Source organism: Echinops telfairi, unplaced genomic scaffold (genome assembly GCF_000313985.2).
Source record: "Echinops telfairi isolate 266 unplaced genomic scaffold, ASM31398v2 ScPeMD7_7;HRSCAF=31, whole genome shotgun sequence".
NCBI lineage: Eukaryota > Metazoa > Chordata > Mammalia > Afrosoricida > Tenrecidae > Echinops > Echinops telfairi.
This window is the reverse complement of record NW_022103904.1, coordinates 1,346,905-1,361,681: the sequence shown is the minus strand read 5'-3', so window position 1 is coordinate 1,361,681 and position 14,777 is coordinate 1,346,905.

Sequence of the window (14,777 nt, the reverse complement as noted above, 5' to 3'; positions counted from 1 at the left end):
ATTGTTTCCTCTGGCCCTCAGCCTGGCACACAGGTTAAGTGCTTGAGTGCAAACCCAAAGGTTGGCAGTTTGAACCCGCCCAGTGGATCCCTGGGATAAAGTCCTGGTGATTTGCTCCCACAAAGATTCACCAAACCCAAGCCAAACTCACTGCCATTGAGTCAATTCTGACCCATAGTGACCCTGTAGGACAGCACAGAACTGCCCCTGTGGGTGTCCGAAACAGGAGTCGAATATATAAGTTTTCTCCTTCGAAGCAGCTGGTGGTTTTGTTTGTTTGTTTTACCATAGTAAAATTCCCAGGTCCTTAAGTTCTTTTTTTAAAAGATCATTTTATTGGAGGCTCTTACAGCTCTTATAACAATCCATACATCAGTGGTATCAAGCACATTTGTACATATGCTGCCATCATCATTTTCTAAACATTTACTTTCTATTTGAGCCCTTGGTATCAGCTCCTCTTTTTTCCTTCCTTCCTCCACCCTCCCACCCTTGTACACCTTTGATACATTATAAATTATTATTAGTTTTATATCTTACACCAACTGACTGCTGTGTCCCTTCACCCACGTTTCTGTTGTTGGTTTATCGATCCTTACAATTGGTTACCCCTTTCTCCCCCTTCCACCTTCACCTTCCCTCCTCTCCTGGTATCGCTACTCCCATTTCTGTACCTGAGGGGTTTATCTGACCTGCATTCCTCCTGTGTCTCCTGAGCTCTTATCTGTGCCAAAGTACATTGTCAGATCTAGCCTGAACTGAAAGGCAGGACTGGGGTCATGATAGTGGGGGCAAGGAAGCCTCAAAGAACCAGAGGAATACTAGGATCTACATATAACCTCCTCCCTGGGGGACAGACAATAGAAAAGTGGGTGAAGGGAGACGTCAGACAGTGTAAGATATGACAAAATAATAATTTATAAATTATCAAGGGTTCATGAGGGAGAGGGGAATGGGGAGGGAGGGGGAAAAATGAGGAGCTGATGCTAGGGGCTTAAGTGGAGAGCAAATGTTTTGAGAATGATGAGGGAAATGAATGTACAAATATGCTTTACACAATTGATGTATGTATACATTGTGATGAGTTGTATAAGCCCCTAATAAAATGATTTTTTTTAAAAAGAACAAGAGGAATATTGTGTGTTTTATTGGTGCTATACTGCACCCTGGTTGACTCATTCCTTCCTTGTGACCCTTCTGTGAGGAGATGGCCTATTGTCTACAGAGAGTTTTGGGGTCTCTGCTCCAACCTCCTCATTCTCAACAATAGGTTTTTTTGTTTGGGGTCTTCTGGTGCCTGTTACCTGATCTCATCGACACCCTCATGATCACACAGGCTGGTGTGCTTCTTCCATGTAGGCTCCTTGCTTCTCTGCTAGATGGCTGCTTATTTAACTTCAAGCCTTTAAGACCCAAGGTGCTATATCTTTTCATAGCTGGGCACCGTCTGCTTTCTTCCCCACATTTGCTTATGCACCCATTTTATCTTCAGCGATCCTGCCAGGAGGATGAGTATCACAGAATGCCACGTTGCAAGAACAAAGTGTTCTTGCGTTGAAGGAGGGCTTGAGCAGAGGCCCAAAGCCCATCCACTTCCTCAATGTATTGACATAGAAATATATGTACACGGGCTAATGCCTCTATTTTATGAATTAATATATTTATATATGCACACACCTTTGCTTTTTCCTCTATCCATTGCTTTGCTTCCTTGATCTTTCTTGTTTCCTTTTTTCTTTCCTCCTGCCCCACCATCACACTCACCCTTCTTTTGCCTCTTAGTAATTCCTCTCAGATAGATTGCTCTTGCTGTAAACACCCCCAGGATCTCTACGTCCTCTTCGTTGTTGATTTTAATTCCCTAGTTGTTCCCCTGATTTTAATTCCTTTGTTGTTTCCCTGTCTGTGGTGTTGCTTGCTCATGACTCCCTTTCCCCACCTCCTCCTCCCCATAAGTCCCTCCTGAGCCATCAGTCCCATTATTTTCTCCTTGGACTTGTTTCCCATGCCTATCTTATATAGGAAGGCAAAACAACAATAAGAGAGACAAAACAAAAGATCTAAGAAAAATAGAAAAAACAAAACAAAATAAAAAAGCACATATAATTCCAGGTCTGTCTGCTGACCTTTATGACTATCTCCCCAGCAATCTTAGGGGGTTCTGGGAAATGCCCCTCCTAGCCTGAATTCTATTTTGGAGGCTCCTCAAGGGTTTAGTGACTTGGCTTTGCTCCCATTGCTGATCTGTTACATTTCCTCTGTGGTTTGCCCCACTGTGGGGGTGGTCAGACCGGACTCACTCCCTGAAGTGTGTCCCCAGTATTATCCTCCATGGCAGTATGCTCCAGTGAGTGGACATCTCTAGCTGGTGTCGGCCCTACAGTCTTCTCTGTGTCCTAGCAGCTCCGTTCAGGGATGTCATTCTCAGGGCTTGGTGTAGCAGTATGGGGTCTAGTCCCCCTCTCTCTTTTCCTTCTTGGATTGCTGCTATATGGGTGTGGCAGGCCGGCCCCTCTCCCCAACTTGTAGGTTTAGTATTGTCTTCTGTAGCACATACTTCTAGGGGTGGTGGTGGGGTGTGTGTGTCAGTTTGGCTATGATTGGAGCCAGTCCTGTAGACCTCCTTGTTCATGAGTTGCTCCATGTGGTTACGTTGCCCTCAGGGTTTGGTGTGCTGTGGTGGGGTCTGTAATCACACTCTTACTTCTGTGAAGACATAAATGATACCCTCCCCCTGGGTGGATTAGTGCCCTGCTATGGTCTCCCTCTTTTCCCCTTTTCCGTCCCCCACCCCCACTTTCTCTTTTGTGTTGGAATGACATGTTTATCCTTGGGTTTGGTCTGTCCCTCGCCTGGTTGCCTGTACCCCATACTGTATAGTGTGGGATAAGTGGCTTTTCTTCTACACTTACTATGCTGTTATATTTACCTCAGTGGACTCATGTTGTATGTGTCCTTTTGTGATTGGCTAATTTCGCTTAGCATAATTTCCTCCAACTCTTCCCATGAGATAATGTGCTTCATGCGATCATCAGTGCTTTATGTGCCAGAGTTTTCTCAACCACTCGTCTATTGATGGAAATTTAGGTTGCTTCCAATTCTTTGCATTTGTGAATTGTGCCACAATAAACATTGGAGCACAGACGACTGGTCCTGTCTATTTCTTACCACTTCTGGGTACATGCCCAGTAAAGGGATTGCTGGGTCGTAAGGTAATTCAATTTCCATTTGCTTTAAATATCGCCAGATTGCTTTCCACAGTGGCTGTATGACTCTACATGACCACCAGCAGTGGAAGAGAGTTCCTATCTCACCACCTCTCCTCCAACATTTGTTGGTACTCTGATTTGGTGAGCCCTTTCTTGATATGAATCTCATTCTATATACCTACCCGGCACTGGTCTTGCTTCTATAGAGAACCTAGCCTATTACAGTTTATTTGAGTCCATGGTTGACAGCCACTGTGTCAAACCATCTCATTGAGGATCTTCCTTTTTTTTTTTTGACGATCAAGTTTTTCAAGTATGATGCCCTTTGCCATGGATTGGCCCTTCCTCATAACACATTCAAAATATAACAAAGTCTTATCATCCTCACTTCCAAGGAAAATCTAGCTGTACTTCTTCCAAAATGGATTTGTTTGTTCTTCTGACAGTCCGTGTGTTTTAGGTTGAGCTTTCTAGAGAAATAAAACCAGTGACCCTTATACATGTATAAGCAGGGATTTGATATTAATAAGGAATTTGACAGGGCACGTGAGGGCATTCTCTCCACCTGGCCTTTGGTAACAAGTAGGGTCAGTTCTCTATCAAAATAAGAAAGTACAGAGTCGAGGTGCAGTGTGTTGTGCTGATGGATGCAAGATGGCAGACTGTGTGGAACTGGAAATTGGAGAGACAAGAGAATGTGGCTGCTAGCTGGAGATCCAGAGCAGGCCAGAGATCCAGAGCCGACTGGAGATTTGGAGCAGATCGGAGTTCTGGAGCAGGCTGGAGATCTGGGACTGGCCAGAGATCCAAAGCGGGCTGGAGACCTGTGAGCAGGGCAGAGATCTGGGGCAGGTTGGGGATCCGGAGTAGGCCGGAGGGTGGAGCAGAGCTCTTGTCTTCCCTTGACCGTGGACATCAAGCTGAAGCTGAGTCAGCTTCCGATGAGGACATCCTCAGTCAATGGCAGCAACTCGCCCACCCTGGCATCTCCTTTCAACCCCAAACAGCAGAATTAAAGCCCTGAGGGTGCAGGAAGAAGGGGCGAGAGCGGGAGCTGGAAGCATGGATGACTGGATAACCCCACTCAGAGGAGTGAACAGCAGAAGTGTATGTGAAAGGAGATGGTAGATGGGGAGAGATATGGCTTAAATTAAATAAATAAATAGGGGTTCATGGGGGTTGGGGAAGGAAGGGAGGGAATAAAAGGGAGTCGATGTCAAGGAGTGCAAGAAGAAAGAGTGTTTTGAAACTGATTGTGGTAGCAGTTGTACAATACTGCTTGGTGTGTTCGGACTAAGAAATGTTATGACGTCTATAAGAACTCCCAATAAAAAAAGAAGAAAGAATTTGATATCATAAAAGCCACCCGACCCAATCCAACTGAAGTCCGAGGATCTGACGCTAGCTGTAGCCCTCCTCAGACTCACACACCTGCTGGGGAACAAGCAAGGAAGCTGGGAGATCACAGGCCGGTGGGTGCAGTCACGTGGATCCAAGGTCTTTTGGAACACAGCAGGGCAGTACCTCTCCCAAGGTTGGCAGGCTGCACGGGCTGCCAGGCCCTGAGCCAGACACACCATGAAGTCAAGCAGGAGGGGGAAAGGTGGCAAAAGAATTTCTCAATATCGCTCTTATCAAAAGGTTACAGCGCCAAGGAGGCATTATCAGGCTGGACTCCACCCATACCTCTGCCCAGGTACCATTAAGTTGACATGAAATCTAACCATTACAGCATGGTGTGTTGAACACTCTTCACTGACACCATGATTCAAATGCATCAGTTATTCCAGTCGTTCCTATTCACTGCCCAGTGTTTACATGTGCATAAGGTGATTGAAAATACTGTGGTCATGCACGCCTTAGTCCTCGAAGTGATTTTTATTTGTTCTTTAGCACTTTAGAGAGTTTTTTTTTATCTTGCAGCAGATTTGTCCAAAGGGGTATTGTTTGATTTCCTGCCTGTTGCTTCTATGAATGTTGTTGTGGATTGAATTAAAACGAGATTTAGCAACTTCAGTATTTTTTCCCTTTATCGGGATGTTGTTTATTGGTCCAGTTGTATTTTAGTTCTTTACATTGAGGTATAATCCATACTAAGTCCTTGGTCTTAATCAGTAAATGCGTCATGTCTTCTTTGTTGTCAGCAAGCAAGACTTTCGTCTGTGTATCATGAGTTGTTAATGAACTTTCTCTCAATCCTTTGTCTTCAGATAGTTATATAGTCTAACTGGTGTCAGCCTCTAACCCCCTGCCTTATTGCCCTTTCAACCTGAAATTCCCATGATTCCCTGCCTAAACTCTATCTACTGGGGTCCAACAACTCTGATATTAGTAATCTCTGTGGCTGGGTCTTCTCTCTGGGCACCTGTTGCCCCAGTCACCCACCTTTGTTTCTTTGTCTTTGCTTCTAAGCTCTTGTGGAATGGGACCCCTGGAACCTAAAAATCACCCTTTCCCCCAAGATTCAAAACAAAACAAAAACCCAACATTGTGCACTGGGTAAACAGACTATTCAGAAGAGGAATAAGGGGATGAAAATTGAGTGGAAGGCAGGGAGAGAAGGAAAGGAGGAAGATTAAGGACAGAATAAGTAATAAAGAAGAGTCCTGGAGTGACACAAATGGTTGAGTCGTGGCTGCTAATCCACAGGTTGGAGGTTCCAATCTACCCACAGGCACTTTGGAATAAAAGGCTGGCAACCTGCTTCCCAAACACCCAGCCACTTGGAACTCCTCTGTCACATGTGGGTTCTCCGTGAGTCAGAATTGGATCAATAGCAACGGGTTTTATTTTTGAGTAAAGAAGACAGTGATGAAATTAGTGGCTGCATGAATGACTAAGAAAGATGTTGAAAAAACAGCACAGCTGAGAGACTTTCTTCACCAGATGTGTAGGTATGGGTGCAGGTGACCACAATGGTGATTGATGATGGACACCTTCATTCAGGGTCAGTTGCTTGTCAGGTGCCAAACTTAGGACATTCCATACATTTTCTCTCGCTTGGATGATTGCCACAGAGATCGCTGATATCACAGACAGCAGTTGTATTCCATCAGACAGAGTTCAGGCTTCCTAAACCCTTGCTCTCCTAAGTTTACTGATGGACACAGCAGCCAGAGAAATCGTATTGCAATGCGAGTCAGATCCTGTCACTCAAAATCCTCCATCTCAGCCTCTGACCTCATCTCTCTTCATCTGCTTCCGTCCGCTTCTCCGTGCTTCCTCCCACCAATGTTTTGGATCTTCTCGGTCCCCTCTGCCAGCATGGCTCTCCCCCTCAACATCCACCTCCCCGCTCTCATATTCAGAGTCATCCATTCTCTCATGCAGGGCCTTCTAGTTATGCTATCAGCACAGCAGCCCTCCACAATGCTTCCTGACCCCTTGATCTTCTAGTGGAACATATCATGTATTCTTGGTGTCTATCTCAGGTACTAACGCATATGCTCTCAGGAAGGGGTCTTATTACTCTCTGTAAAAAGGGTGCCTGGCACACGGTACTCGGTATTAAATACTTGTTGACTTCACGTGGGAGGTGCTGCTATTCAATAGGTGTAACAGACAATGAAACCTGAGCTTGACGGTGTAAAGTACCTTGCTCAAGTTTACATGGTTCAGCAAACGAGCTCTGCTGGTTTGAAAGTCTGGGTGCATGCATGCTTCACAGTACCACTGCCTTCCGCTAAATAAGGAAATCATTCTTCACATCAGCCTTACTTTATGGTTAACCAGGCCACTAGACCTCCGGCCGGACTTCCTGAGCTGCCACCCGAGTATTTGTTGACAGGAGGGGGTACAGAACGAAATCATAATGCATGCACTGTGTGGGGAAGGGAAAGAACAGCTTCAAATCCATTGAGTAAAACATCCAAATAGTGAGCTTTAGGGCCAGCCTCCCCTGAGCTGTTTGATGTGGGAAGGGCTACCTCTCCGGTGTAAAGACGCCCATAGGCAGGCACAGAGGCACCACCAGAGCAATCAGAAAAGCGTCTTATGGCTAAGAGTCTGGTATTGATGTTTTCAAAAGCACATCAAAGGGGTCATTGTAAGGAAAACTCAGAGCTTTGCTCAACGTCATGCCAGGCATTTGCTTGATGGCACCGCTGTAGTAGGGGGGGCACTTCAACTGCTCAGTGCTCAGAGCTTTTCTCTGTTCCCGAGGTCAGTGGACTCCTCTTATCTAGTATTTATTTTCAAGAACAATATCTATGTGTATGGTGTTTTCATGATCTCATGAGGTAAATGGAGCAAAATGGTTGCTTGGTAAATCCTGGAAAGGATCAAAGTAGTGCTGAGGTGGGCAGGTTGGGAGTTATTTTAAAATTGCAGTTGAAGGTCTGAGGATTTCCTACTCCTTCAGCACCTTCTCTGATGGCCCCTTTGGAAGACTTCTCTGCACACCTTCCTGTCCCCTCCTGGGGAATTAGTCACTCATGCTTCTGTGCTACCCATGTTATTATCCTCTCACAGCTCTTATCACAATGCATACATCCACCCATTGTGTCCTGATTTAGCTTTATTATTAGATCTTATTTAGCAGCATGTTCCAGCACCATGCTTAGAACAGACCTAAAGAAACTCCAAAGACCTTTGCCAAAGGCAATTGAGTGTCAATTCTGGAAGCTATGATACTTCAAAGGGGAGGTGTTCATCTTTTGGTGAATTCCTTCCTAAGACATGGCGGGTGCCAAGCCCTTCCATTAAGACAGGTCCAATTGGAGCCATCATCTCAGTATATTCTCTGGGCCTCCTCATGTCTACCAGCCCTTCTCTGCTGGGCTGCCTGGACTCATAGCAGGAAGAAGAGGCACTGGTGTTCAACTGTCCTCACACCCTGCCCCTCGCGGCCCAACCAAACCACAAATGAAACAAACAAGCAGGTGTAAGGCCTTTAGGCTGCCTGGGCCCTTTGCTTCGCCTCTTGAAGTTTCAGTTCCTTATGCTGTAAAAAAGGGAGCCCCGGTGGCACAGAGGTAAATCGCTCGGCTCACCTAGAAACTGATTGTTCAATTCCACCAGCTGTGTCCACTGGAGAAAAGATCTGGTGATCCACTTCTGTAAAAAAAATAAAAATCAGCTTTGGAAATCCTATGGAGCAATTCTGCTCTGTCCTCTAGAATCACTATGGGGATCGACTTGATGGAGACGTGTTTCATCCCATAGGTGTGCATTGAAATGTGAGGCCTTATTTCCTCGGGTTCTAAAATTGCTCAGTCTTTGCTCTTACTCATCAGCAACCATCAGTGGTAACCCTTGCCCTCGTCCTCCCTCTCCAGAGCAGGTCAGACCTGGTAACTTAGCGGCAAGGCAAGCCATCTGCCCCCTGGAGCTGACGTTTGGTGACATCGCTGACCTTTTGCTGGGTGTGCATTTCTCTTACAACATTCTGCCTTTGGCTGCTGAGCCCTTGATGGTGCTGGCCAAGCCTGCCCTTAAAATCCATTTTAATCAGACTTCATCTCTATGAAAATAAGCAATACGTTTACAACACTATACATGTGCCAGGATGCACTTTGTCTTTTGTGGGTTTTCAAATGACACATGCTGGACTTTTGTCTGTCAGCTCTCCGATTCCCCATCATGCTGGCTCTTGTGCTTTGCATCCCTGGAAACTACATTTCCCAGGCTCCCTTACAGACTTGAGCCAAGGGCACCAGTGGTAGAACACTGGGGGAGGGAGAATGAGAGAAGACAGGGCATGTCTTTTATCTCTGTGCTTCCGATGGCATATGGCAGCATCCTGCCCACGCCTCCCGCCCCTGCCGAGCGGCCCCTCTATCCATGGCGCCAGCAGTGAGGAGCCTGGCTGGGCTGCCGTGGTTCCAGCTCCTTCGATGGAGCCTAGCGCCCAGGCTGCGGTCACCCTCCTCTTCCCTTTGCCCCTAGTCCAAGGGTGGAGAAGGACTTCCTGCTTTTGTTAATCTAATAGCCCCAGTTTGGTCTCTCAGTTCTTCTATCACATGTACTAAATGTCCCTCTGCTTAGATGTCTGAAATGGCTTCTGGCTTTCTATTGGATTCTCACTACACACATACTGTGTACCAGGGGTGTCAAACTCCATGAAAACGCGGGCCATTTGGTGCAACAGGCAGGATTCACGCTGGCCACATCACATTTACAAATTTTGTTAAATTTATATTTTGAAGTGAGGATTCAGGAATATGGATAGGATAATTAAAACACTATATAATTGCTTTTATTTAAACATTTCTTTTATTTAATGTATTTATAAAACTAAAATTATTCTTTTTTTACCCGATATTTGCCAGTGCTTTCCTACTACTAGTTTTCATCTACCTCTTATGTTGTGACCAGAGAATATAACAAAGTAACTAATAAAAAACACAAAATGTTGTATAGCTGAGGAACGTGATGCGCAATTGTAATGGCTTCCCTCTAAAAATGTTAACTAACACTGCTGCGAGGTATGATTCATAACAGCATAGCCCAGAGTGCTCTTTTTAACCTTTATGCTTTTGGGATCTGTTTACATGACGTGACACTGAGCGTGGAGGACATATGGCTTCCAAACATCGCTGGAACTGAGTCAGTGCATTTATACAGGTCATAGGCCCCCAGGAAAGGCACTGGGCCACATGCATACTCATCTTCAGTAGTTAAATGGTTAATGAGGGAATTGTGTGTACGGTATTGCCTCCATCTCCCCTAAGCGCTATTTCTTCATAACAAGTATTTCTATTTTCATTTTATTTCAGAGCATCGCAGGCCACAAAAAATTACCTTGGGGGCTGTATATGTCCGGCGGGCCACCAGTTCGACACCCCTGCTGTATACAATATATACATATATATATATACATATACACATTGTATACAATATATATGTATATTGTATCTATGTACTGTATACTTTATATGTGTATGTGTTTGTGGATAGATAGTTGTTTAGTTAATGAACTAGTGGTGGCATAGTAGGTTATGAGTTGAGTTGCTAACCTTAAGGTTAGCTGTTCAAACCCACCAGCCACTTTGCTCCCGTAAGGATTTACAGCTGCAGAGATCCAGAGGCAGTTCTGCTCTGTCCTATAGGGAAACTGGGAGTGGGAGCGGAGTCCGTGGGAGGTCGGTCAGTGATTTGGCTACGTGTCCTGGAGTGGATCTGAACTCACAGGGGCCCCTTCCTTACAGGACAGAGTAGAACTTCTTCTGTGGTTTCAGAGGCTGTCATCTGTATGGGGCAGATTGCCAGATCTTTTTTCCTGTGGAGCGGCCGGCAGAATCGTACCTTTGACGTTTGGGTTTGTAGCAGAAAGCTTAACCATGGCACCATCGGGGAGGGCCCTTGTATTAGGTGCAGACATGACAACGCATGCCTGTATGTGGGGGTTAAAAGTTAGTGAAAGAACGGAATGAAGAGCTAGCGGGATTGTTCCACAACCTGTGCAGCCCCTTCATCTGTGTGTGCAGACAAGTTTCTGTGCACTGCCATGGAGTTGATTTGGACTCTTCGTGACCTACTTAGGCTTTCTGAGGTTTTGCATCTCTATGCGGGGCAGGCAGACTCATCGTTCTCCCACACAGTGACTGGTAGGTTTGAACCCCCGTCCTTGTGGCTAACAGATTGCGCCATATACGAATGAAAATACATAGACAAAGAATAAGTTCTGTAAGTTTGCACATGAACCTTTTAACGGTGGTGTTATAACTTGGAAAAGGAATGAGGTGTTGAAAGGGAACCATAGTTGTTTTTGTTTTTTTTAATAGCATTTTTCATAGGTGGAGGACCATACATTTGTAGTTTGGGTATTTTTTTATAGTGAACAGGCATTCACATATTGCTTATGTAATACTTAATAATAAACCAATTTAAATGATTACTGGTGGGAAGAATGGGACAATGCAACCCACAAAGTGCATTAGCTTAAGCCTTAGGCCTTGGATGGAAAGCTCTGCAGATCGTAATGTTCTTAATCCAACAACTGCTTGGTACGTACTGATTTCAGGCACGGTGTTAGGGACTGAGGGTCCACCAGGTGAGCAATATGGTCATAATTCCTGGCTATGTTATCTGCATTAATGTAATGCACAATCATGCCAGTGTTCATTAATTTAAAGTATTTTGAAGAAGTAAAGAGGGCAACAAAAGGCCTAGTCAGGGAAGGCTTCCTGTAGGAAGTGACTTAGTAATTGAGGCCTGAAGGGTGAGCAGACAAAGCTTAGTCACTGGAGGGAAGTGGACAGGCAGTATGGGATGGTCGGACTGATTGCTCCCGGGATCCTGTGCTCAGCAAAGCTTCTTTAACAAGGCAGGGTTGGCTGGGACGTTTTTTCTCTTCAGGACCCATAACAGGGTGATTCCATGGGAGTGACCCACACGGTGCTGGACCCATTGTCTGTGTCCAGGGGGTTCCAGGCAGGATGTGGGGAAGCTGGTGCCCTTCGTCCTGTGGTCATCGATAGGACTGGTTGGGAAATGACTTAAAGCTCAGGGTACCCTGGGGTCAGTAGTGACACCAACCCCCCACTCACCTTTCTATGTGGATGATTGACATTGCTCAATGTTGAGTTGCGTGACGTGCAAAGGTCCCTAGTCTATCTTGCACCCATATTTCCATTCTTAAACTCTTCGTCAAGGTTAGAGTGAAGTCCCTGCTACTTGTACAGGAGCCCTGGTGACACACAGGAAGCTGCTAAGTACAGAGTATGCAATTCGAGCCCCCCAGCAGCTCCACGGGGGAAAGAGGAGGCTTTCTGCTCCTGTGAAGATTTGCAACCTGGAAAACCCACAGGGGCAGTTTATTCTGCTCTACAGGGTCCCTATGAGTTGGAGTTGACTGGACAGCAGTCTGAGGGGGATTTCTTTGGTTTTTTCTCCCCACTGCTTGTGGTAAAAGCCACGCATGACGCAAGCTGCATTTTTCCCCTGTGTTTTTCCTTCTGATCGTCACCTCATTCAGATTTTCTGCCTGCATCTCAGTTGGTCCAGTTTAAGACTTTTGGGCAATGGGCATTACCTTATTTATTACTAAGTCACCCAGCAAGGCAGATTCATTCCCCCACCCCCACCCCCTGTGAAATTAGGTTACTGAGAATGGAGCCTATTTAATTGCCATTAGTTTCATCTCATCCTGTCCAGGCCAAGCATGAAAATCAGGTTACATTTCCTTTTGATGCCCAAATTACCAAGGTAGCAACAGGCTCTTAGCCTGACCTGGTGTCCTCCAGCTATTTCTGGGCGTCCCCGACAGGGTGTGTCCTTCCTACTTGCAAACCTCCTGCCCCCACCACCCAGGACCAACCAGCTCCTCCGGGTCAGACTCTTGCAGGGCCACGTGGAAAACTCAGCGCTGCTGCTGCTGCTGCTGATCATGAAAACCGCCGGGACCATGCGGAGCACACAGCCTGTCCTTTCCCAGGGCTGCCGGCGCTACCTGCCCTTAGAGCAGTGGTTCTCAACCTTCCTAATGCCGTGACCCCTTCATACAGTTCCTCATGTTGTGGTGACGCCCAACCATAAAATTATTTTCATTGCTACTTCATAACTGTAATTTCGCTACTGTTATGAGTCAGGCAACCCCTATGAAAGGGTCATTGGACCCCCAAAGGGGTTGCGACCCACAGGTTGAGAACCGCTGCTCTAACCGCTGGGGCTTAGAACCAAAGAACTGGATGGGAACTGGATGCACACCATGGCCCCTCATCTTCTCCTGGCGCTTAGTCAACCCAGACAGTTTACTTGGTTTACACCCCAAGACACAAAACTAGTCTCCAAGCGTATTAATAGAGGCTAACACATACCACTGTATCTCTAGGGGTGGTGGTTGTACTGATGGGTATTTTTACTAGCTTTAAAAAAATATTAGCTAGCTAGATTTAGGGACAGGGGTTGTCCCTCCCATGCCTGCAAAGGCCCCCATAGAGGAGGTTGGAAAGAAATCAGGCCACCCTTAGAAAACTATACAGACCCCAAACTGAGCATGCGCATACTCAAGCCCCCAAGCCAGGTGGGAGGTACACCTGGGCGGTCCAAACTAGGCCCAGGTTCATGACATCACCCAGGTGGGTTTAACCCAGCCAATGGTGTCAACCAATACCATCAACCATTCGTCCTTACTGGGGAAGGCCGCTCTCTCACCCTGCTCCTGGTCAGTGGCAGGTCAGAGGGTGGGAGTGCGCAACACTGGCACCGGGCATCCTCAGAGCCCACTTTGGGCCTGCTTGGGGCCCACATGTACCTGCTCCAGGCCTACTCTGGGTCCACAGCCTTTCATGCCCCTCTGCTCTGGCCCCCTAGCTCTCAGGCCTCAGTGCCCTCTTGCCCCTTGCTCCCTCAATGACTTGGTCCCTGGGAACCCCCCAGTTTTGCACCTGTGGGTGCTCTTTTCCACGAGGAGGCTTGTGCTCAATTGTTTCCCCTTTGAGACTGTAAAACCTGAAACTTGTCCGGTCCTTCATAAAAACCCCCTTGAATAACAAAACGGGCTTCAGCATGAATTCTTTCATCATGCGAAGCCAAGAATAGGTATTACCGACTCGAGAAACCTAATGAAAAGTTGTTACCGTTGTTACTGTTGTTAGGGGCTATTGTTCTGACTCACCCCGACTCTTTGTACAACAGAGTGGGCCACAGTGTCCTTTTTCTTGTCAAGTCTTCCTCATGTTCACTGCCCCGTGACTGTCCCAAGCATGATTTACTTCTCAGGGACTGGTCTCTCCTGAAAACGTGTCCAAAGGACATGAGACAAAATTTCGCCTTCTTTGCCTCTAAGGAGCATTCTGGCTGTACTTCTTCCAAGACAGATTTATTAGTCAGCCAAAATGTATTTTACCTACTTCATAGTTTCATTCACTCTAATAACTGCAATTAATGCTGCCATGAAGTTGATTCTGATTCATAGCCACTCGACATTGGGTTTCCAAGGCTGTGAATCTTTATGGGAACAGACTGCCTCTCTTTCTCCCAAGGAATGCTGGTGGGTTTGAACAGTTGACCTTGCAGTTAGTTTACCAGTCTGTTCCATTAGTGATCCTTAATAAAAGTGATACCTAGTTTAAAAAAATTGTGAAGAGAAACGTCCCACATTACAATGTCTTTCCCTAAAAGCCTGATCATGGGTGCACATGTATGTCATATAATCCATAAGAAATGCACAGGAGAACCAAGCAAGTGCTCCTCCCCAATTCTCCCTTTCAGCTCTGGGTCTTCGAGCTGTGGCTGAAGAGCAGGCCTGTGGTCGAGCCTGTGTGAGGTCAAGTTTCACCTTAAGATAGAGCTTCCTTTACTCCCAGGTGAAACTGGTGGTACTGAGAGGGGGTCAGAGGAGGACACTGACCTCCCAAGCCATTTATCGTCCTTTCATTTAAACACTCACTGGGCCCACTCCTGTTAAGGGTTTGAAGAATTAATACAGACATACATAAGTAAATACATCCGCATATGTGTGTGTGTAACATTTTCTGTACAAGTTTGTAATAAATGATAAAAATGTGGGCTAGACTGGAGCATGTACACTGGTAAGAGCTCAGGACACATGGAATCCAGGTCAGAGAAACCCTTCAGGAACAGGAATGGGAGTAGCAATACCAGGAGGGTAGGGGGAAGGGGAGG